This window comes from Sminthopsis crassicaudata, chromosome 2 (genome assembly GCF_048593235.1).
Source record: "Sminthopsis crassicaudata isolate SCR6 chromosome 2, ASM4859323v1, whole genome shotgun sequence".
Taxonomy (NCBI): domain Eukaryota; kingdom Metazoa; phylum Chordata; class Mammalia; order Dasyuromorphia; family Dasyuridae; genus Sminthopsis; species Sminthopsis crassicaudata.
The window spans coordinates 554,590,965-554,617,290 of record NC_133618.1 but is presented as its reverse complement, the minus strand read 5'-3'; the positions used below and the strand labels follow the sequence as shown (position 1 = coordinate 554,617,290).

General features: G+C 34.2%; 1 long non-coding RNA gene across 2 annotated transcripts in view; it reads right to left on the bottom strand.

Moving 5' to 3' along the window:
* The window catches only part of LOC141558204 (uncharacterized), a 182,578-nt gene that overhangs the window by 14,660 nt on the left and 141,592 nt on the right, over positions 1-26,326 (bottom strand). For both annotated transcript variants that reach the window (XR_012486990.1, XR_012486989.1), the window contains exon 3: positions 11,443-11,521. This is a non-coding gene — a long non-coding RNA (uncharacterized LOC141558204). The remainder of the gene's footprint in view (positions 1-11,442; positions 11,522-26,326) is intronic.

Sequence of the window (26,326 nt, the reverse complement as noted above, 5' to 3'; positions counted from 1 at the left end):
AGGAGAGATTCCCACCGTCTCTAGGAATTTGTTTGTTTTTCTTTTACTTTGGTCTTTAGTTCCATTCAGTGAGCCTTGTCTACTATACTGTATTCTATGTGAGAATAATTCTTGGGAAGCTTGGTAATGATTTTCTAAGGATGAATGAAAATTTCTCACACAAACTTTTTTAGCTATTCATTGATCCTACATCTATGGAGATTAGGGTTTGAGGTTATTCTTGGGACTATGCCATTTTCTAATACATAGACCATACCTGAAGGAGAGGTTTCTTGATTCTATATAAGGAAGACAGACAATGTAGTCTCTTAAAGTAAAAAAGATATATCAATCACATAGTCCTTCAGCTACATGCAGTATGATAGTCATGATTGACTCTAAAATCAGATGAAAATCTAATTGGGAAATAGTTTTTTTTTTAAATAAAAGTGCAATAAAAATAATATTAATATGTAGTTTTCTAAGTCAATATGAGACCCAAAGAGGTGCTTTTATATAGACTAGTGGCCCTCATTTATATTTAAGTTTGACCCTCCTGCTGTAATCTTCCCACCTATATGTTAATTTCCTTACTCAAAAGATAGTTGCTAGGAGCCAACTGACAGTTGTCAATTCTCACCAGGCCTTCTATAACAAAGTAAGACTGTTAATGCAGATGTTTTGGAGAATGGTTTAAAATGAACAAAGGACTTCAAATAAGAGTTGCCTGATTTTTCTTCTTTTAACAAGGAAATTTTGAAAATTCATTAAATTTTCTACTTTTTCTTCTTTATTACATCCTTTCTTTCTCTTCTCATCTTGTTCTGTTCCTTACTACCTCTCCTTCTGCACTAGAGCAATTTAGGAATTGGATTATCTTCATTCAAGGCTCAGCTAAGGTAAAGGATGTTCCTTGTAACTTTTCTAAAGCACCCAAATCAAAATATTCTCTCCCTGCTCAAGTATTCATGGATCATTGTATCTGTCTCTCCTAAATCACTATCACTTACTAACTTATATTACACTTATTGGTGTATATACTCTGTATTCTGAACCCCTCCCCCTAATCATTTTTATCTTTTATCTATCACAATTCCTGGCCCGTAGTAAGGACTTTATTAATCTATAACACAGTGCCACATTCATACTGGGCTATTTTCTACCTATATACCCGTGGACATATCACTTAATCAATGTGGTATTCCGTTTATTCACCTATAAAATAAAGGAGTGTTACTGGAAAATCTATAAAGTCCTTTTAGTTTTAAAGCTAGAAACCTGTGGATCCTATTAACCAGAAACCTCAATTCAGTGGGTGGTTTTATTTTTCTTTTTTCTTTTTTTTTCTAAACTCTACTTTAAGGGAAAATGGCAGATATTTCTTTTTTAATATAACATTTTGTTTATGTATAACTTCCCTATAGCTTTAGTTAAATTCCATTTTATGGTATATCATTGACCTTAAGATTAAATCATCAGAACTCAAAGTTCTTGAAGGATCTACCACAATGCTTAGAAGATAAGCCTGATAATAGACTACAATAACCAAGGGCTTTTCCCCCCAGCTTCAACAATTCATGGAAATAATTGACTAAAGTGTTAAGGAAGTCACATTCCCTTTGAGCCTCAGTTTCATCCCTGGGATGAAATATAAATTTCAAATATAATATTAAAAACTCTCTAATCTCTATCTTGCCTCAGTTTCTCTAGCATTACATTTGGAGGTCCCACCGAGATATGAGAGCAGGATTATAGATTAGAGATCTTCATATCTCTGCCTTGGGCCTCAGGGCAGTTGGAGATCTGGGTTCTTAGCCTGGAGAAGCTGGCCCTCTGGATCACTCCAGAGTCTCCAAGGAAGAGAGCAGTTTTTTAGTCGCAGCACAGCCTGAAGATGAACACCTTCATTTTGGCCACAGGAGAGTAAGTCTGTAGACTCTCTGTAGAGAGTAAGTTTTAGGACATAATCTGATCTGTTTACCTGTTCTGTCTGTCTGTGCTAGCATCTGGATTCTCAGAATAATAAAATGCCAACGGGCATTAAATTCTGAGAATGGTATCAACAGGACACTGGATGTTTTGGGTGTCCTCTAAGACACATCTGGTTTGAATATCTTTTGATGTTAAAACTGAGTGTTTCTAAACACTATATGGTTCTTTGTGCCAATGGCACTACTCTGGTTCTGAATATCTCTTAAAACACATATCTAGTTCTGCGTGCCAGTGGCACAACTCTGTGTATTTAGAGTAATATTATGATTCTGAAAGCCTTTTTGTCACTAACTGGTTATATGTGTTAAATGTTTTGTTAAATGTTGTGATTGTGCAGTCTATATTTGTGTGATTACTGTTCTGGCTGTGTGACTTTGTGTTTTGTTGGTTAAAGAACTCTGTTAAAGTTTTAAGAACAATGATTAAGAATTAGTTATCTCAGTGTTGCAACTGTGCTTAGAATAAAAGAAAATTAATTGTGGTTTCTAACTTCTTAATCTGTCACACTAATTTGTAAGTAAAAGGAACAGGACTTCTAAAACTTTTTAAAACTCAGGCAGAAAAGTTTTTTTGTTTTTTTGTGTTTTTTTTTTTCCTGAAAAGCAGTTTTTCAAAGCTTGCTAGTAGAATTAAAGGGACAGAGCAATTAAATTCAAATTTTGCTTGGGCTGGGGAGAGATATAAACCTTACGTGATCAAACAGTGATTTAAAGAGACAGGCCTACTTTTAAGTTAATTGACTGAATATTTAGGTTTTAAATACATTATGGTTTCCTTGTTTAAGGAATATGGTCATAAATGTGATCTATAATTTGTTAGGATTATTTCTAAAAGTTTAATTGACATTTTTAAGAACCTTTCATATTCTTTTATGTGGAATTAGGATATTCTGTATCAACTATTTTTTTTTATTATAGCTTTTGTTTATTTACCAGATATATGGATGGGTAATTTTACAGCATTGACAATTGCCAAACCTTTTGCTCCAATTTTCCCCCTCTTTCCCCTCATCCCTCCCCCTGATGACAGGTTAACCAATACATGTTAAATATGTTAAAGTATAAATTAAATACAATATATGTATACATGTCCAAACATGTTTTGCTGTACAAAAAGAATTGGACTTTGAAATAGTGTACAATTAGCCTGTGAAGGAAATCAAAAATGCAGGTGGACAAAATTAGAGGGATTGGGAATTCTATGTAGTGGTTCATAGTCATCTCCCAGAGTTCTTTCTCTGGGTGTAGCTGCTTCAGTTCATTACTGCTCTATTGGAACTGATTTGGTTCATCTCATTGTTGATCTCCTGGTTCTGCTCATTTGACTCAGCATCAGATCATGTTAGTCTCTCCAGGACTTTCTGAAATCATCCTATTGGTCATTTCTTACAGAACAATAATATTCTGTATCAGTTTTAATTGATTGTGTTGAGTAATCTTAAGGTTGCCCATCATTTAAAGTGCCTCTGAAAATAATATTTTTTCTTTTGTCCCTTTGAAAATGTTTCTATTATGGACAATATATAATTTGGGATTTTTTCTATATATTAGGTATTTTAAAGCAAAATGATTTGTATAATGTTCACTTATGAAACATTTACTTGGGTAAGATAATTGTATGAACTTACTGGGACAAATTTCTTACTATTATCAATATAAGGTCATGGTAAATACCTGTTTGGGATTTATCTGAAACTTTAGTTAATAGGATTTGTTATTAGAGGTAAAATTTCTTGGGCTTGTAATTGATACTATTTGGGGATTTTAAAGCTCCACTCTCTGACAATTATGGGACAATTATCTGGAGAGTAAAACTAAGTTAAGGCTACTTTATCCTGTATGTGCTGAAGGATCAGTTTTGACTACTTATGTTATAGTCATATCCCTGCATTTTTTTCCTCCAATGACTGATTAGAACAATAGTCAATAGAAATTGTTAATGAAAATCAATTGTCATCCAATCTGGTTATATGTAATCATTATATCTTAAGTACTTAGACAAATGAGTATTTACCTTGGTCATCTATATGTTACTGAATATTTGTGTCTGGGGATATTCGGGTTTTTTTTAAGGTTTCTAAATAATAAGAGGACAATTAACAGTTATCTGTGAAATCTAACTGTTATTTGCTGGGACTACGTTTGCCTGTCCTGTGAGGAAAGCTCATCTCTTCACGTAGGAAGCTGTTGGCCAGTCTATACTGGCCTCTCCACATTTTGTAGCAGTTCCAGACTGTTCTAACCTTTATTTGCTAGATTTGTTTTTTGTTCTAGATTTTGGTCACATTACAGCTATAGTGACCTGCTTCTGACACTTGGATCAGGCCACTGATCTTTGTCAGCACACCACACCCACCCCCTCTCTGGACTGAGAGTCTCCACCTGTCCTCACCAGCAAGCAGTTTTTGAATGAGAGGCTTTGCCCCTGCCCCGATGGACTAATATGGGTGACTCAGTAATAGTTGATGAATGACTGTTAAACTCTGACTGGGTCATGTATCACTGTGTGTTTAAGATTTGGAATGGAAATTGTATAGGAATTTTAATTTACTCTTGGGATTTATATATGGAATGGTTATTTTAAAATTTATTTATTTATTTATTTGGATGATTCCTATCTGTGAGGAAAAAAAGGAGAGGAGGAAGAGATAGGAAATTAGAGAAACTGGTGGATTTTTCTCAAAATACTAAAAGAACGGGAACCCCTAGTTTTCTGTTCACTTTGCCTTAGGCACTTCTGCCCCAGCCCCTATCTCACCAGTTCAGAAGTCATTTTTATTAACAACCAGAAATCAGGCATCTTGGGACTGGCAGTGTCTCTGATCTGTTTCTCCAGTCCTTTAACACCAGTTGCTTAATTAATATTTCAACATTCTCAAAAGATATTAGAGTTTGACACCAGGCCTCTAAAAGTTCAGGGTTTGCCTGCCTTGATGGTCTAACTGTGCATACTCTGATAACTCTGCTCAGGAATCTGGATCCTTTCTGTATCCTAGTAGCAGCACCTGTCTGTTCTTCTGATGGGGCACAGGTGGAGCTACTCCAAGTCTCACCCTTCCCCCTTTGGAGTCTCCTGACAGCCTTGGGTTGCCCCTTTTAGGATGGGCAGCACGACTGTCTTGAGCCCTACTACTCCCTCTATAGTAAAGGCTGTTAAGTGCACAACTGACTGTGGACCATCTAACTCACAATAAATTGTCCATCTCACACTGGATTCTCTAGCTAAGATGCTCTGGGACTGCAGAGGACCTGACATACTTGCAACAGGGAGCCTTTATACTGCTGTTAACTCTGGGATTATCAGGGAGAGACTTGCCCTTACCATATATCCTTGCATTTTCTAGTTTTATTTTGGTTTATTTGCTTTACATAGGATTAGTCAAAATGATGCTTCCAGGTATCTAGAGGAAGGTAATTTAAAGATTTGAATATTCAGAAGATAGAGTGTGGAATGCTGTACCACAATTCCCTTTTATTGTTCTGCCTCTGTTTCCCTGAACTGTTGTGCCTCAGTTCCTTGAATTGTTCTGCCTCAATCCCCCTGGTTGCAACAGCACCACTCAGGGCTGACTACTCTAAGATTATAAATTGTAAAATTTTAATTCAAATAAGTTTAATCTATCTTAGACATCATGACTCCAGACCTTCCCAACTTATCAGAATGACCAGTGCCTCCCCCCATTCTTTCATTGTTCTTCTTAATCCTAAATTATTATGGTCCTATCCCCCAACCTGTCAGAACCGGATAGATGGTCCCTTCTTAGAGATTTCTGTTCACCAGATTTTATACTCCACCCCCTGCTTTGGACTCTACCCTAACAGCTTAAGAGCCACATGTATATGTATTTCATGAGAACCTCACGTTGGCTGTTGGAAACTTGGAGACAAGAGTCCAATTCTGTCTATTAAATAAGTTCTCCAATAAATAAGATATTATAACTCTCTAATCCCTATCTTGCCTCAGTTTCTCCGGCATTATAGTAGTACCTACTTCCCAGGGTTATTGTGAGGATCAAATGTGATAAAGGGGAAGGTGCAGGTGATATAGTGACTACAATATGCCTGGCACCATGCCAAACCTTTTATAAACTTTATTTCACTTGATCCACATAGCAATCCTCTGCTATAATTATTCCCATTTTACAGAAGAGGAAAATGAGGCAAATGGGGGCTAAGTGACTTGGCTAAAGTCACACAAGTTCCTGAGTCAGATTTGAACTCCAGATTTTAAAAGTTAGGTATCCCTAACTCCAGACCCAGGGCATTTTCCACTGTTCCCATTTAGCTATATATAAACCTATATATAGACAACACTATCTAAATTAATCTATTTATTCAGTGCCATAGCAATCAAACTTGAGAGAAATAATTTTACAGAGCTAGAAAAAAATAATAAGAAAGTTCATATTGAAGAACAAAATTTCAAGAATTTCAAGTGAACTAATGAAAAAAATGCCAATGAAGGTGGCCTAACTGTGCCAGACCTAAAACTGTATTACAAAGCAGTGGTCATCAAAACCATTTGGCATTGGCTAAGAAATAGAGTAGTTGATCAGTGGAATAGGTTAGGCCCACAGAACAAAATAGCCAATGAATACAGTAATCCAGTATTTGGCAAACCCAAAGACTTAAGCTTTTGGAATAAGAACTCATTATTTGACAAAAACTCTGGGAAAATTAGAAATTGGTACGGCAGAAACTAGGCATTGACTCACATCTAACACCATATGCCAAAATAAGGTCAAAATGAGTTCATAATTTGATATAAAGAGTGATGTTACAAGCAAATTAGAAGAACAAAGGATAGTTTATCTTTCAGATCTATGGAGAAGAAAGGAATTTGTGGCCAAAGAAGACCTGGAGCACATTATTGAATACAAAATGGATAATTTTGACTATGTTAAGTTAAAAAGCTTTTGTACAAACAAAACCAAATGCAGAAAAGATTAGAAGAGAAGTAATAAACTGGGAAAATATTTTTATATTCAAGGGTTCTGATAAATGCCTCATTTCTAAAATCTATAGAGAATTGACTCATAAGGATTCAAGCCATTCTCCAGTTGATAAATGGTCAAAGGATATGAACAATTTTTAGATGAAGAAATTAAAACCATTTGTAGTCATCTGAAAAGGCGCTCTGAAACACTATTACTAAGAGAAATGCAAATTAAAACAACTCTGAGGAACACCATATACTTCTCAGATTGGCTGAGATGAGTAGAAAAGATAATAATAAATATTGGAAGGAATTTGCGAAAACTAGGACATTAATGCACTGTTGGTGGAGTTGTAAACTGATCCGACCATTCTATAGAGCAATTTGGAACTATGCTCAAAGGGCTATCAAACTATGCAAATTCTTTGATTCAGGAGTATTGGTTCTGGGTTTTTTCTCAAGGAAATCATAAAGGAGGGAAAAGGACCCACATGTGCAAAGATGTTTATGGCAGCCTTTTTGTAGTGGCAAGAAACTGGAAACTGAGTGGATGCCCATCAGTTGGAGAATGGCTAAATAAGTTATAATATATGGATGTTATAGAATATTATTGTTCTATAAGAAACAATCAGCAGAATGATTTCAGAAAGGCCTGGAGAGACTTACATGAATTGATGCTAAATGAAATTAGCAGAACCAAGAGATTATTGTACAAAGCAACAAGATTATATATACAATGATCAATTTTGATCATCATGGCTCTTTTCAACAATGACATGATGTAAGCCAGTTCCAATGATCTTGTGATGAAGAAAGCCAACTATACCCAGAGAGAGGATTGTAGGAACTGAATGTGGATCACAACACAGCATTTTCACTCTTTTTGTTGTTGTTTGCTTGGATTTTGTTTTCTTTCTCGTTTTTTTCCCCTTTTTGATCTGATCTTTCTTGTTCAGAAAGATAATTGTTAAAAATGTATGCATATATTGGATTTAATATATATTTTAACATGTTTAACATATATTGGATTGCTTGCTGACTGGGGAAAGGGGTGGGGGAAGGAGGGGAAGATTTGGAGCACAAGGTTTTGCAGGGGTCAATGTAGAAAAATTGTCCATGCATATGTTTTGAAAATAAAAAAGCCTTAATAAAAAGTTATATATATATACAAAGCTCTGTAAATATGAATTATTATTACTTATGGCATTGATATTTTCGTCAGCAAAGACTATAAATAATACCTTCCTGAAGAACAAAATAAAATTATTTTCATGGGGGCTTTGGCTATCTTTAAGTGATTCTAAAAGAACTATACAAAGAAATCTATATGAGGGTCTAATCTTCTAAAGAAAACATCCTGATTTCTTACTGAATGTTTCCTTTTATTCTGATAGTTTAGCCTTATTGGTTTTGATATTTGGTGTTATGGGTCCTTATAGGCTTTTGTGAGGTGTGATGTTTATGTTATGTAAATTATTGGGAAAAGATCATATGTAAAAGCAAGTTATACATATGTGTGCATACACATATATAAAGAGAGAGACAAAGACAGAGACAGACAGACAGAAATGGTAAACATCTTTCTGCTGCTTGTGATTTGATCACAAAATATCTAGCTACTGAAAAATATCTCCCCTACTTGACACTGGTCCTTTGGCTTTAAGAAATCTAGAAGAGAAACATAAAATGCAAATAACATGCTAGAAGGGAAAATAGTAATTTGTTTGCATCCACCACAACACAACAAGCAGAATAGCAATATCAATCGATTTTTTTGTTGTTGATTTATCACTAGGATTAGCCATTTTTGAGCAAGCCAATAAGAACTGGAAGGCATGACTCATCTAGTTGTGAAAGTAGCTCTGGATTCTCAAAGGTTACTTTAATTGGAGGTCCCCAACTCAACTTTTAAATATTCTAATCAAATTTGTCACACTAAGTTGCAAAGTAAAGTCCTTTATTAATAAAGGAAGTTTCATTACATGGGACTATCTTATACCAATAAAATCACAGGTCCACAGTGCATATTCAATCTCATTTGATTTCTGCAAAAGCACTATGAGATATATAGGCTGAAAGTATTTTGTAATTATAGAAAATAAATTTCTGAGAATTTAATTTTAATTTTAATTTTAATTTTATTTTATTTTTGAAAAAATATAATCTAGTATATAACATAGAATCTTTATAGCTATATCTTAAAATTTTTTCAAACATACATAAGCACCAAAGACAATATAGAAATATTATTCAAAGATATGGGATTCTATAACCCTACTCCAGCATTAACTACTTCTAATTTAATAATCAGATTTTTTCTGGAGCTGCTTTAACATCTCACATTGCAGGCTCATGCCAAGTGAAGGTAAATAGGCAAACATGAAAATAATTATAATATATGTACCAACATTTATTGAAATAGATGAAGAATTAGAGAAATTCCATGAAGAAATTGAAAAGGTTGTCTAAACTACATCATTACATGTCTTGATGGTAAGTGACTTCAAAACACAAGAAAAAAGTGGAAAATCATTTTGGAAAATTTGATTTGATATCAAGAAATTAAAAGGCCAAAGACTTTAAAATACTCATTCTACTGCATTATGACAACTAGACATGGTACACAAAAAATATCATAAAACACAAAATTAACTATATTTCAGCAAACTAGAAAAGACACAGAATGCACTGTCTTCATGCACACATTGACTGATCATTGACTGATTAAAGCAAAAGTCAAAATCAATACTAAATTAGAAAAAACAAAGATGAGAAGACACCACAAGCAATTGAAACATTTCCAACCTGAATTGTTAAATGAGCTGTTGATTCTGAATAATGAGAAATGGGCAAAAATTAAGACAGTAACTCTAAATATCACCATTTCTTGGAAAAGTTTAGCTAAAACAAAATAGAATTTACAAGAAAGGACCTAAAAGAAAAGTTCACCTCTTAAGCAATCACTATATAGACTTGACAAAAAACCTTCAAAGACAATAACAACAGTTTAGCAAACAAACTAATTTGCCAAACCAAGCAAAAGATCAATGGTCACTACTATCTTTTTTTTTTTTTAAACACAAATCTTCTCACCTAATGGAAAACCAGTTCACAGTTTATCCACAAAGAAGTGAAAAAAAAAAATAGATAGATCCAATGTGTGCACAAAAGCAATGATTTTATGAGGTACTTGATCTCTCACCTCACCATGCACAATGAACCTAAGCAAACAAATGCCATGAAAATAATTTCAGCTTTTTGCTAAGCTCTGTTGGAGAGGCTGGAGATGCATAGTTCTATAAAGTAAACATGACCTTGATACTCAATGTCTTCTGTGCAAAGATAGGGGAAGTCAATGGAAAAAATGGAAAATGTGGTTTGGAATTAAGAATCTGTCACCAGTAAATCATCTACTATTTGGAGCAAATTAAGGAATAGCAAATTAAATGAAAGGGAAAAAATTGACACATCATTGCATGTGATTACACTCCCAAACTCTACTTAAACTATCACCTCTGAAAAATGAGAAAGTAACAAAAGCTGAAATACTATCACCATTATTTGGAAAAGTTTAACTGGAGCAAAAAGTCACCACATCAAGGAGGGTGAAAATACTCAGAAACTACTTCATCCAATAAACAATGGAAATCCTTTACAATCAGAGTAAAGGCAGCAAGGGAGAAAGAAAGTAGAAAAAGAAAAGCTTTCATGAAATATCACAGAAGAGAAAAATCTAAGATTATCAACAACTTTTGCTGTGCAATGACTTTTCAGTCATGGCTGTCTCTTGGTAACCCCACTTGTGGTCTTCTTGGCAAAAATACTGGAGTCCTTTGCCATTTTCTTCTTTTGATAGACGAGGAAACTGAAGTAAACAGGGTTAAATCACTTGTCCAGGGTTACATAGATAGTGTCTAAGGCCAGATTTCATCTCAAAAATATGAGTCTTCCAGACTCCAGAGCTGGAACGCTATCCATTTTGCCACCTAGCTACTCCAGAGATGTAGGTAAATGTGCTTATGTGGTTTTATAGAACATCTGGATTTGATTACTTGTAGGTGCTTAACGTTAATAATATAAGAATAGAGTTTACATATAAGCAAGAAACAGTAACTTACGAATTTTATCTGTGAGTTAAAATGAAGGTCCATGTATAAGCTTCTAACTATTTTTGTTTCAGGAAAATGATCAATTGATTTTATGAATGTCTATGGCTCAGGGCTACCTTCCAGATTGAATGAAGCTGTCTAAATTCCTATACAGACTTTACCTGCTGAAGTCAATCTTGATGTAATTAGCCAATTATTGGACCTATAATAATTTGAAGTCCCAGAAAATGCCAGCATAATGCAGTAATTTTCTACCTGGAGAATACAATAATTTGCCTATACATTAGAGACTATTTCAAAAAGCATATTCTACTGTATATTAGCTAGAAGTATAAAGAGACGGAGGAATAGTACCAAAAACATTAGATCAACACAAAAGATTAATTCTCATCTTATTTCATTTACAATATCAAATGTAAATTTTTACCCTTGGATCCTTTTCCAACAAGAATAACACTCTCTCTAAAAGTTGGTGGATGGCAGGAGTCTCTTGCTTGCATTAAAACCTAAAAAATAGCAGATTTTAAAAGTGCATCATTTTTCCTGAGTCTTCTTTACTTTATCATTAGCATGGTTACTAACTGAGAGTCCAACTCATTATGCATAATGATTAATGGCGGTTCTAATTTTCAAATCTTAAATTATTTATATAGATAATATATGTATTACTAAGATACATGTAAATGCATGTGTACATATGTTTACATGTATCATATATGTGCATATAGATGCATGTGTGTTAATATATAATTTTATATATGAAATATGTTTACGCAGAAGTATATGTATATATAGATATATATACATATACAAATATGTATATATAAAACTTTAAACATAATTCTCATCAGAGATGGAGAAAGAAAGAATTAGTTTTATAGGCTATTACAGATCTGGGGATTTGGGGAGGCAGAGGCAAGGATTCTTCAGAAAGCACCTCATGTCAGCTCATGGACTTTATCAGGCTGGCAGACATCAGAACTTATTCTTCCTAGAGAAACAGATTGGTTAAGCACATCTCATCCCAATGAGAAATCCATCATGACCAAAATTTTAAGAAGGGCAAGAACTAAATAGAGCAAAAATGATAACATAATAAAGTACTCTATATCAAGAAAAATAAATCTTAATATTCCCAAACAATGGATTTACATGTCTGATAAATGCTTACCGTAGACCAATAAAGAAATGAATGAGGAGAATTACTTTGGTCTGACCTATACTTCCCATCAGGTCCAGTATTTGGTCCCTACTCATCTCTAGACTGTAATCCATATAATGACAAGAAAGCCATGTTGTTCTTACTCCATTTCTCCCTTATTAGATTGTCATGTACTAGGTTTCTTTTTTTTAATCACACAAAATGGTATCTATTAATGAGCTCTCAAATTACATAAAGATAGATCTAAAGCATAAAAACACTAATATGCCCTGTAGCATTCAGTGCTTTGAACACAGAATGGCATCTGTGTGAGAGTGTGATTGCATGCAGCTATGGAAACCAATGCTGGAGAAGAAACAAGTGCTGAATAAGTGGTGGTGAATTGGGAAAGAAGAAATCCTGGAAATTAAGATATTCTATATTTAAAAAGAACAAAAAAGAGACCTCATCAGTAGCTTCAATAAAGCAACATGCAGGCCCCAAATGCCTTCTTAATAGACTTTGAAAGTTTAATTTCCTATGTAAATTATTTTATGGGATATTAGATAAGTTACATAAAAATACATACCTAATATATTATAAAAATTTGTAAGTGAAAATCAAGTATTTGCAATATAATAGAAGTGCTAGGTCTTCCCTCTATTAGTTATCCTGTGTGCTTCTTTTTTCTCCTTTCCAGATGGTACCAATTAAGAGTAAGACCCCCCCATCCTAACAGATGTTAACCAAATAAGCACAATCTGAGTCTTTAATGAATAAATCTAGACATGGTTACTATACCCAAGAGAAGTAAGAATAAATATAATATACACAGTAAGCCAAACAGGTTAGTTTGCAATGACTAGACGAGTCCAAACTCTGCTGATATTTAATTTTCAGTTGTTTCTTGTACTAGAAATTAGTATTTTAATATTTATAAAAACATTGAAACCACAAAGTCCTAAATCCATTGACTTCCTCTCATCTCTTTTGACTTTAAGTAAGTTGTTTATTATTTGTCTCTAAAATACTTATTATTGTTTTTAACAAAACAGAATAAAAGACTAGTAATATTCTGAATCAGCAGCTTGTAGCAAGGAGGAAGGCTGTAGTTTGAAGTGTTTGTTATAGGTAGAGTGAATATGTTCCTTTTAAACACGTTCTCCTAGCTCTAGGAGATTTCTGTTGAACTCAACCATAGGATTTCTTCTGTGATCATTTCAGATTGCAATGCATAATGGAGATAAAGCCTAGGTGCTCAAACCCAATTCTAGCTGAGCCATAATATTTTACTGAACAACAGGTGGCACTAAAGAGACACATTCTGTGGAAACTAATTAAAGAGATGGCTTTCTGCTTTAGTCCAGGTTTCTACAATTGCTCCTAAAACAAATACTTGGGAGTGAGAAAAAAAAAAAAAAAAAAAAAAGGGAGGGGGTGATCCAGGTTTCTCAGCACACTCTCTATTGCTTCTACATATGTCACATCTACTATAGACATTTTTTTAAAGCTCAATTAGTAGCATAAATGGTTTTCTTCTTATGAAGACTTCTGATTCTGCATTTTACAAGCCAGTGTTGGTTTCCTCATTAGTGTACCTGTGGGGTAAGCTTGTTCTAAAAGCAGAATCCAGCAGAGGCCCAGAACCAGTCAAGCCAAAGGGGTGCTTTGTTAGAAATCTGCCATATTACTAGAACATTTGGTTTCTGAACTGCCTTAAAACTGTGACCTTTTTCACTGCCAAATAAATATTCTACAAGCTGCACTGGTGTGGAACAGAAGTATCATCCAAGAGTTGATGATGTTTAGCACAGATATATGTGTGTGTGTGTGTGTGTGTGTGTGTGTGTGTGTGTGTGTGTGTGTGTGTGTTCTGACATTCTTGTCATTTTAGATTGAATAACAGGAATCATAATACTGAGCAGGTACTGATTTCCCATCACTTCCTCTTTTGGCAGGTTTCCCTCATGATCTTTTGGGAAAACCCTTTTCTGACTCAAGCAACAGTAAATAAAATGTCAAGTCCTGATGAAAATCACATGACTGGGTTAATTTGTACTAAAACTACAGATGATATCTGTTCCAATGGGATCTGTCCCCAATTATTATTAGTTGCAAACATTAGTTACAAGACTTGGATAATACAGTCTGAAGTTCAACTAAGAGGTTTTACCCAAAGAATCCAGACATAGAGTTTAGTATCCATTCTCTTTATACCATTTCGCCAAGTGACTCATTTAAATTTGAGAAGCAAATCTGTCATGTATTACTGATTCAGGTTAACTATTTCTGCCCAATGCTTTCCATACAGGATTTGATTATATATTAACCTAGTTTTTCAAAACCTATAACTTAAATATAATCTGCATTTAATTTAGTAGGTCTCAGCATCCCTTCACACTCTTAAAAATCATTGAGGACTACAAGGAGTTTTTATAGATGTAGATTGAATCTATGGATATTTACTATATTAACAATTATTAGTAACAGTATTAAAATTTTGGACACTGAATCCTTTGAAAGGGTCTTGTGGATTCCTAGGGGTCCCAAGACCACACTTGGATAACATAATTGATTTATTTTACTTTATGGACTAGGGTAACTTTTATATAAACTCATAGAAATCAATAAGAATAATCAACAATATAATTACCCAGTATTCAAAGTAATCACCCGACTACATTCAAATTCTTATTACTAAAAAGTCAAGATTTTTTTTTCTTATTGTGTTCCTAAAATCTCCCAATCATGAAAAAAAATTCAAACAGAGATTATGTTACTTCCAAATATCTACTATGTTATACTGTTGCTGCTCTATCTATAGTAGACCAATCAACAAGCATCTATTAATTACTGATTGTACATAGATCCTGGGGACACAAAACCAAAAATGAAATAGTCCCTAAGAAGACAACAGATACATACATAATATCTTAGTGAATTTTGTTGGCTGACTTCTACTGTAGAATGTACCACAGAATAATTTCCTTCCATTCAAGATTATTATCAGATACCTTATTAGAGTGTGGAAGCTATCTTAGGTTCTTGAAGCTTTACTGGTAGATCTTAAGCCCTAGCAGTTACTCTCAAGTCAGAGCATTTTGGAGTGCAGTCTCTGTAATGGGCTTTGAATGTATCCTCCCAGGACTAGACTAACTGAATCAGAGAGGTTCATTACCAAGTTGGCAAGACAGTGATGCTTTTCTTTTTTTCTTTTGGCCATATTGACTCTTAAAAACCATCTACTATGTAGCAGTGCTGGCAGAAGGAGTGCCTACATGAATGAAATGACAGCTCCTCGATGTATTGAAGTATAAACAATTGCCATCTAGGGCTCACTATAGAACTAAGAATAATACAGTAGGGAGTACTATGGCTCTCTTTCCTTTTAGAACTGTCAAAGATGCTGGTTCATGAGAACCTGAGCTCTCTCTGAGGAGTTTGCTTGCTCCTAGCTATATTTGCTGTGAGACCTTCACAACCACTTTACCTTGAAATAGGGATTTCTACACCTTTTAGTGTTATGGTGAAGCCTAAGGACCCCTTCTCAGAATAATGTTTTTAAATGCATCCAATAAAATATATAAAATTATAAAGGAAACCAATTATATTGAAATAAAGACATAAATTTTCCCCGACCCAAATTCACAGACCTTTAAGGGGTTTGTGGACTACACAGGTTAAGAAGCCCTGACTTAAAGGGACTTTTATTTATGTTCAAAGCAGGTGTGTCCCTGAATATCAAGCTTAAAAGGAGGTGTGAGGAGCCTTTCATCTTCTCCTTACTCCCAGCTAGACTCTAAATCCTCAGATACTATTGCTGAGGGGTTGGATCACATTTGAATTCAGCTCACATAATTTGGCCATAATACTTCAAACCCTTATGAAGTGCACACATGCGCACACATGCACACACACACACACACACACACACACACACACACACAGAAACATGCACGCAATGTGCTTGTTCACAATCTTATAAATTTTGGACTCAAATGTGCATGTGTATGACAAGGGGTCACCTTCCAGATGGAATAAAACTAACCAGACTCCCAGGCAGACTCTACCTCCTGAAGCCAGTCCTAAGCAACTTGGCATCTTATTGAATCCAGGGTACTTTGAGGGCCCAAAGAACACCAGGAAAGAGCAAAAATTGGCAATGAATAAGAATCCTCTGTGCCTTCTCATACTCCAGTGTGTACTTCAAACATCAGAAACTGTTCCAGATTGCTGCCTTACAGAGACTTCATGTGCCAGGTTTATCACTTGAGAATTCAGGAATACTAGATGAATTACTAAAAGTTAGAAGAGGAAAAAAAAAAGTTGGATGTCTTAGAAAAGATGTCTCATTTTGGTTTAATCCTAGAACAGACTTATTCTCTTCACTACACTCCCAAACACTGTGTTCTGTTCAAACTAATTTTAAATAAGGAACAAATGGGGCCCTCGTTGCTTGCTTTCACACTATTTCATAGCCAGCTTGATCTCACAAAATCAGGAAATGTTTGCTGATATGTTTGCCCTGAATTTTCTTGAAGCAATAGGCAAGGCTTAGATCTGAAGCAAGTGATGCACACAGCAGCCAATTCTCTACATGGAAAACCTAAATGAAAAAATATGGTGTAACAGAATGCAGCTACTATTTTGAAAGAGCCCGATCCAACCTAGAATTTGTTAAAAGTGGTTTCAAAAAGATCTAAGTCTCACAAAATGACATTCCTACCTCTTGTTTTTGAGAGTATAAATAGATATCTATCTCCCCACTCTGAATCATTGTGATGAGTTGCATTTGAAATGTCTACTACTTGGGGTCATATTCATTTCTGAATGGGAGCAATCCAGACACATAAAAGCAGAGATGAAGCAAAATTGCCATTTGTAGCATTTTTATAACACAACCTCCTTACCAATTTTAAAAAGCACCACTGAGTGAAATGCATTGAATCCGTGAATCTGTGCCTATCTTTATGAAGTCTGTGAATATGATAACTATGCTTTTAGAATAATACTAGGATGGAGTGACTTTTTTCCAATACTCAAAAATTTAAAAGGGATTGACATGCATAGAAATAGTTGAGCTTAGCACCTAGTTAGCATGAATAATTAAGTAAAATACTTAAAATACTTCCTCTCCACCTCCACTTCCCAAGCTTCATCATTCATGAGCTCCTCCTCAGACTTGCTTTAGCCTGATCCTGCCTCTAGTGGTGACTTTTATAGTGATGGGTCCCATATGTAGAGTTCTGTCTCTTGAAATCTGTTCAAATCAATGTTCATTAGACGTTTTCAATTTATTGGTTAATTTTGATAAATATTTTCTCCCTCTTTTTGTTTTACTTTATTAATATATTTTGCTTTTATGTTACCTGCATTTCCTTTGAAAATATCAGCAAAATATATTATAAAAGTTATAATCAGGTATCTTGACACATGCCTATAATCAGTGTTTCTTAGAACAACTAGGTCTGGTACACTTGAGTTGGGGAGTTTTGAGTCAAAGAAAAAGCCAATGGTGCTTGCTCTCTATCTGGCACAATCATTGTGAACCTGCAACAAGAGATCTATCAGGCTGCCAACTAGCCCAAATAAGAAAAAAAAAAAAAAAAAAAGGAGCAGACTTGCCACTTCCAACTTGATAGACAGAGCCAGTCTCAGGGGGGGAAAAAGCAAAGGAATATTCTAATATATACAATAATGTATCTTAAAAGAACTTCTATAAATAATACAAAGTAAAAAAGAATCAGGAGTACAATGCATACAATAACTACAAGAATGTAAGTGGAATCAACAATAACAATGAAGTAAATGCCGCTAAATTATAATAACCAAACTTGTCAGAAAAAAAAAAAGATATAAGAATGCACTTCCCTCCATCCTACTTCTTTGTAACAATGGAAGACTATAGAGATGAGATAGTATATATAACGCAGGATTTCAATGATATGTTGGTTCGTTTTCATGAGCTGCTTTTTTTTTTTCTCCTCTTTTTCTTTCTTTCTTTTTTTTTTTTAATAATAAATAGTTCTCTGGTTAAGGAAAGCAGCAGAAGGGAGATATATGTATAGGGAAATAACCATGATAAGAAAGGAAAGATCATTTATTAAGTGCTTACTATGTGAAAATCACTGAGGTTTTTTTTGTTTGTTTGTTTTGTTTTGTTTTGTTTTTTAAACAAATATCACCTCATTTGATCAAAAGCCTCAATTATCAATAAAACTTTTTTTAGGAAGAAAGTTGATTTGCTATAAGAAGAACAGGACCTCAAATGGCATAAAACATAGGACTGGGTGACAGCACCTTTAAACAAAGATAATTAATAGAAACGGTCAGTCAACGATAGAAAAGATTCCCAGTGAAATGACACTTCTCTTTTCCTCTGAAATAAACCTGAGAGTCTCTTGTTCTCACCAACGGAAGAAACTGGTTAATCAAAGGAGTAAGAGAAGATGTCAGAAGATTTCTAGGCCCTGGGAAAAGGATTGGTTCATCTTTCATATATGAACATAATTCGTGCCCTCTTGGGGCTGAAGAACGGAATGGAGATAACTAGGTTACCATGCAAGGGTGATGTAAGTGCCCACTTTTGAGGACATATATACAATATATAGACCCCTTTTAGAAGAGTATGTTGAGTCACATACAAACTATCAAATATTAAAATTTTATCTATTGGGAAGTTATGGTTTTAGAAGAGAATGTTATTAAGAATATTCATACTTTTTAAACCCACAGGAAATCAAGACAGGATAGAGAACAGAGAACAATAAACACTAGATGGCACTTCACAGCAAGGAAGGTGAGCAGAGGGTATAAGGGGTTTTTTCTTCCTATAAATATATCTATAATTCTACACCTAATAATACAAAAGTCATATTTGCTTATCTCATCACAAAAATATATTTAACTCAGTTTATTTTTTCTGGTTTGCTAATCCTTTCCTAATTATTTCAGTATTTTTAAAACATATCCAGATACCTCTAAAATGTTAATTCAAGGACCAGCTTCATAACAATAATATTGGAAACAAGTGAGATGCAAAAAAGCTCTATTTGAAATGTTTAGGACCTTTATTTAAATTCAAAATAGTTTTTACTAGTCTAACAAAAAAAAATTGAGCAAAAAGTTGCAGATTTTTTTTTTCCTGGAACAACCTAAGAAAAAAATCAACCAACAGAAATTTGTTTAATAATAGCATGATTCAATATTTATTAATGAGTACCATTACATGAGAAGCGTAGTGCTAGGAACTGGGGGTACAAAGACAAAAGGGAAATAGTTATTGTCTTTCAGAAACTTAGATTCTACTAACAAAATACAGCAAGTATACAGATAAATAAATGCAAAATAATTTCAAAACATAGGGAGTTCCTAACCTCTAAGTGGCTCAAAAAAGACTTCATGTAAGAATTTGTACCTGAGCCATATTTTGAAAGATACTATAGAATTTATGAGGCAGAGATGAGTTAGGAGTTCATTGTAAACTTGTAACTTTACCTATACAAAAGCAAGGAGAAAAATAGGTAAATAGCATTATTTACAGACTAGTTTGAATAGAATTTAAAATGATCAGAAATTATGAAGGATTTAAAAAACCAGCTTGAAGATCATATATAATTGATCATCCAAGTAATAACAGTAAACTGCTTATGATTTTAGAGTAGAAGAAGGTTATGGTCAAATGTGTATTTTAGGAATATCAATTTGGCAACTGTGTGAAGGTTGAAATGGAGAGGAGATTAGAAGCAAAGCTACACAGGGAGAAAAAAAGCATGAAATGTTTTATGACACTCTTCTTGCTGCTTCTTGTTATCTCTCAAATAGCTCTCAGTACCACTGTTGACAGTATTTATGCATGGATTGAGTGTACATGAGATATACTTGGTGATGGGATGAGGAGATAACAAGATGAAGCACCCCAATATTAACCATTCTGATTTCCTAGTCACATATGTTTCTTCTGATTTCTTTTATCAATTTTTTCTTTTAAGTAAGAAAGAATCTCCTATTTCTAGCATCGGTCCCTTTCTACTAATTTTTTGGTTCTGAACATTTAGTTGAAAACTTCATTAGATTGTTCTTTTTTCTTTTTAATATGTTTATCTCATATTAATGAATCATCCAATCTTCTTCAAAAAGAATTCTTTTTCTCTTGCTATATTCTTAATTCTCATGTAGCTGAAATGATTCTTATTGTTTATTTTAATTGGTATGAGGAAGGAATAAAAGAATTATTTTTAATTTGGCCAAATGAAAATTAATGAAGGAAATAATAACTTGCTTACTTAAGCAAGAATGGGTGTATGTAAGAGGATTAGCTCTAAGCAAAATCATGAAGTGACATTTTTATCTTCAGTGCAACCAATCTCTTGGCCCTTCTAGGCCTTCTTCTTCCCTACCCTTCTGATTGTCTTCTTTCCCACTGTACCCCCCCAATATGTAAGAATCTCTTTGTCCTTTCCATCAAAACCAGCTCCCAGGCATTACCAATGATTTATATCACAGTATGAATATGAGACCATCTGTTGCTTGTCCCCAGGGTATTTACATAGTAAACTTCATCTCTAATTGTAAAAAAAATAAAAATAAAAAAAAGCATCTTGATAAAGAAGTCATATAGTCACACATCATTGATATTTTTTTTACTGGGGATACAAACGCCCTTTAAAACCTGAAGGATGGGAGTTGGACCCATGATATTACCGACACAAGAAATGCCTTCCTTTCTCAAGTAAATTCCCTCTACCAATGCAGGTCAGCATATTCTTTAGGAAATTGACAAATTAAGCCCATTGTCAAATAGCCAATATTCAGAAATTAGCCTTGAACCCAGGTCTTCCTGGCTTTGAGGCTGACTATCTACTGCTCCATAGTGTTTCTTCTCAAGTTCTGAGAGCACTACAAATAGATAGCTGCCAATTCTGATTTTGCAGTAGCTTAGCTAAGGAAAAAGATATTCACTAGGGTCAAGGACAATTCAAAATAGATTAATCTGGTAATAAAAGTGACTTTATATCATTATAGTTCTCAGAAAGCATTTAAATACTCAGTGTTGTCAGGTAGCATGGTTAAAAAAAAAAAACAAAAAACTTGCATTTTCAGAAAGAGCGTACTGACATAGACCAATATACAAAGAATACGCACTTAGCATAATATAAAAAGAAGCCTTACCAGGAAAAGAAAATGTTAAATATTTACATTATGTGCTGACCAGATGGTGACTTGGGGAAGGTCAAGAGCTTCTCAAATAGACTGGTAAGTGTAGGGAAAATTCTTTTTTATATGTATACCAAAATAGAACATTTTCTGAAAGAAAAGTTGGAAGAAATTTGGAAGAGATAAGACCTTCATCAAAAATTACCAAACAGAAAATAACTATAAGAATTCATCTATCTAAATCAATAATTTCAAGAAAAAGCTCAAATTTTCCTTCTATTCTTTACAACTAAACCCTTTTTAAGTCCAGTTTTTATATGAGATTTTTTTCCAAATTCCTATTTTTGTTATAATTTTCTGAAGAATCCATTAAAAACTTTATAAGTTTTTCCTAAGAAAGTCTCAATTGTTGATTTTTCAATGAGCTAACCCAAAAGTTTGGGTTTGTTTTGGGTTTTTTTTTTTAATTCAGTACAAGTATATATTATAGGTTTAATGAAAATATTGATAAAAGAATAGCTCCTGCCCTACTTCACAATATTAATCAATTCTCTAATATTGCAACAAGATCTTTTGAAAGAATGACTGCAACATATTTCATTCTAAAGGGTTGTAGATGTTACTTAGTTCTTACTATATACATTAATCAACAGAAAAGCTTTGTGCTGGGTTACTCAGAAGTCTAGTTTATTTTAGTTATTAGTTATTTATTTAGTTATTAATCTTACTAATATAAGCATACTAGTCCCTGGGTTGAATACACTAGTATGCCCTGGAAAATATTCCCTTTGGCTCTTCCCTTTAGGGTGTGTCACCATTTCTAATTCATATAAAATGCATACCTATGTTCATAATATACTTGTACAAATTGAATTATATGCATTTCTTCATTATGTTACAAATATTATCTGATTAAAATTTCATTGTATTCAGAAGCATTTTTTAAAATTTCTGCCATTATTATCATTATTACCAGCTCATTATATTACATCTTTTATTTTTACTCATAACCACCATATTCAGTGCTTTGTTCAAAGCTGAACGCGGAAGTCCAGTTAATAATCTTCTTAAGTTGATGTCAAGGCTCTAAACATAAGCCCCTACTCTAGGAACTAGAAATAATAGTGTTGTCATATCACAGAAACCAAAAGAGCCAAGCTGTGGGATGAGCAAACAGACATGAGGACTAGTGCTGAGAATTGTATCAGCCTTTCTCTCCCTCAGCAGCACCTACAAGTTGTAGAGGTAAAAAAAGGAAGGGCTGGGGCAGCTAGATGGTGCAGTGCATAGAGCACCAGCCTTGAATTCAGGAGGACCCGAGTTCAAATCTGGTCTCAGACACTTAACACTTCCTAGCTGTATGACCCTGCGCAAGTCACTTTAACCTCAGCATCAGAAAAAAAAGAAAAAAAAAGAGCCAGATCCAATGGAATGTTGTTTATTTTGGTCTGCTGTCAAACTGAAGTTTCAAAACTGACAATTTTAGAAGTAAAGTTAACATTTTTTAGTGATAAAGCCGTAGGTTTCAGGGCCCTTGTGTTCCTACATGGCTTTGCTGGTGTGTCACTGTGTTTTGCTCTGTTGTATAATTTCATAAGGAGGTCTTACATACAAGTCATGCAACAAGCTGCCTGAGATGTTGAGCACACAGAAGGATGCGGGTGATGACAACACTGTGTCACAAGGCCAGGGATTAATATATCTTTGATGGTACTTTTCTCATTTCCTTATCATTCAAATGTGCTCAGCCGGAAGCTATGAGAACCTGATGGAGGGACGCATAGGAAAGTAATCTTAGAAAACAGAATGATGTCCAAGAAATCAGAATGGAAGAAAAGGCAGGAGACAAGTATTGTGAACTGAAGTTAAAGCAACATCTTTTATTTAGCACGCTGATCTAAGCAAAGAGGAAAAAGTATACAAAGAGCTCCAAGTAATCACACAACCAGCTTCATATGGAGAAAAGTATTAATGACTAGTGGAAATGAGGTGGTACAGTGGATGGAGTGCAGGGCCTAGACCTATCTTTCTGAGTTCAAATCTGGTCTGAGATATGTCTAGCTGTATCATAGAAATATAGAAATCTCTTAACTCTGTTTGCCTCAGTTTTCTTACCTATAAAATGGGTGGGAGAAGGAAGAGGCTAAATACCCCAGTGTTTTTGCCAAGAAAACCCCAAATGGGGTCAAGAAGAGTCAGACAAACTACTGGGCTTATATCCCAAAGAAATACTAAAGAAGGGAAATATGCCAAAATGTTTGTGGCAGCCCTTTTTGTAGTGGCTAGAAACTGGAAAATGAACGGATGCCCATCAATTGGAGAATGGTTGGGTAAATTATAGTATATGAAGGTTATGGAATATTATTGTTCTGTAAGAAATGACCAACAGGAGGAATACAGAGAGGCTTGGAGAGACTGATGCTGAGTGAAATGAGCAGAACTAGGAGATCGCTGTACACTTCAACAACAATACTGTATGAAGACATATTCTGATTGAAGTGGATATCTTCAACATAGAGAAGAGCTAATTCAGATCCAATTGATCAATGATGGACAGAATCAGCTACACCCAGAGAAGGAACACTGGGAAATGAGTGTAAACTGTTTTCATTTTTTGTTTTTCTCCCCAGGTTATTTTTACCTTCTGAATCCAATTCTTTCTGTGCAACAAGAAATTCGGTTCTGTACACATATATTGTATCTTGGATATACTATAACATATCTAACATGTATAAGGCTGCCTGCCATCTAGGGGAAGGGGTGGAGGGAAGGAAGGGAAATATTGGAACAGAAGTGAGGGATAATGTTATAAAAAATTACCCATGCATATGTACTGTCAAAAAAAAGTTATAAACTAAAAAAAATTTTTAAAAAGAGTTAGACAAGACTGATATGACTGAACAATAACAACAGTGATATTTTAAAATATATCTCAATAAAACATTTAAAAGAAATTAACCAATTTACTATGTGTAGTGCACCTTGTCAGAGTCAAGAAATCTTGCTGTCATGAAGCTTACATTAGAATAGGGGGACAAGAAACAATCAATTAGAATTCAACATAGCATCACATGACTAATAAAAAAGTACAATAAAATATCTCAGACTTCAAATAACTCATTTTAGGCCTTATTATTTTGGTCCCTGACCTCTAAAAAATATCCAATACTGTGCTGGACAAAATGATTTATCTAACTATACCCATAGTTACTCTCCCTTACCCAAGTGCTCAGCCCTCTTATACTCTCCAAATTAATCCGAGCCCCATGGTGCAACCCAAATTAAGATTGGCTTTTATGGGCAATATTCTATGCTCTAAATCCATCTTCCCTTTACTCTCATTTTCTCCTATGTAGACCTGTTCTTACCTTATATTTGGGGAAAGGTCTAGATTTAGTTCACGATAAGAAATTAATAGTTAATAACAAAGAATATTTTCCTTTTCAGGGATATTTACATCTCCCTTACTAAAGGGAATTAATCTCTAATGTTGAAATTTCAAGTATCAGCAGCAGATTTATAAGAGAGATATTTGGAGATTGCAGAATAGGATTGCAGCATTCCCAGAATTCCTAAAATTATGCATATAGATAACTGGGCTACGTAGTTTATATTTCAGATCAGATTTGCTCCAGAGTTTCAGGGGAGGAAATCTTCTGTAGTACTTTCCCTTAATTATTCATCTACACAAAGGTATTAGGTTTATCTAGTTATGCCTTTGCTTTTTTGAAGAAAATGTCATGGAAAGCAACTGCTATTCTTTCCATCAATGTCCTTTGATGTCAATTTCAAGAAATAATACTGAATTGAATAGACTATTGCTCTGACTCGGTATGTCATGTTCTACTTGGTCTGAATAATCACTCTCCTATGATGAACAGTCATTTTTCTTTGAAATGACATATTAAAAAGGAAAAAGAATCCAACCCCTGAGAAATCGAAATTCTCAGACCAACCAAACTGACTAATAAGGACCTAATGACAGATCTGTGTCTTTCAATCCTACCCTTAGTTAGGTACAATATTTGTCAAATGGAGCAAGCTGAACCTACAGTTGGAGACCAATGAGACATGTCTGCCAGAGTTTGAGAGCCAGGGGACCAGAATTGAGATAAGCCATTACAGTAGCTCCCCCAGAATTTGGATCAATTATTTTAAATTTTTTTCTTAATTGTACATTATTTTTCTAATCATTTTATAAGCTAAAATTAAGGTAATGTGAGGCACAAAATTTCACGGTTAATATATTAGTAAAGCACAAATTTACCAATAACTAGGACCTTAGCTTTCTAAGCAAGGATGAGATTTTATATGAGGGGATAGTTTTCTTTTTGAGATTTTTGGGTAGTGCAGAACAAAGAACAGGACAGTAGATTGGTTACAAGAATTTAACATCATGAAGGGGGAAATCAATATGATTGGTTACAGAGCTAAGAAGTAGAGGACACTATGAATGGTTAGAAATTGGAAATGAGGGGTTAACAAAAACCCACTCCTTTCCTCAAACATGCCCATTGTTTGAGTCTACCTGCAAGGTTAAAGAAAGTAACCAGCTTCTTTGGATAACAAACCAGGCATCCTTGACATAAAGCTTGGTAGAGCAAAGATACTAAACCAGATCCACTGTTTACCCCTATCCTGGAAGAATTACAGATTTCCTTCCAAGAATAGAACAGTGATTAGTAGAAATAGTTTTCTAAACTTAACCCATTACAAAGTTATCTGAATTTTTTAACTAAGTTCAGAGACAAAAAAAAACAGCAACTTAAGCAGTTACCATACAAAAATCAATTAACTGATTAGTTGATAACTAAAAGATGATACAGAATCAATCTAATTATTTCTATTTTAATACTGAAACTTTGTGCTTATCAGATACAATCAGAACTGCTTGAAATCAGGAACTATTTTTCTTTCTTTATATCTCCAGTACTTAGCTCAATGTCTAGTACATAATAGATATTTCTTGACTGACTGACTGACATAGTGTATCTCAAAAGTTATGTAACACAAC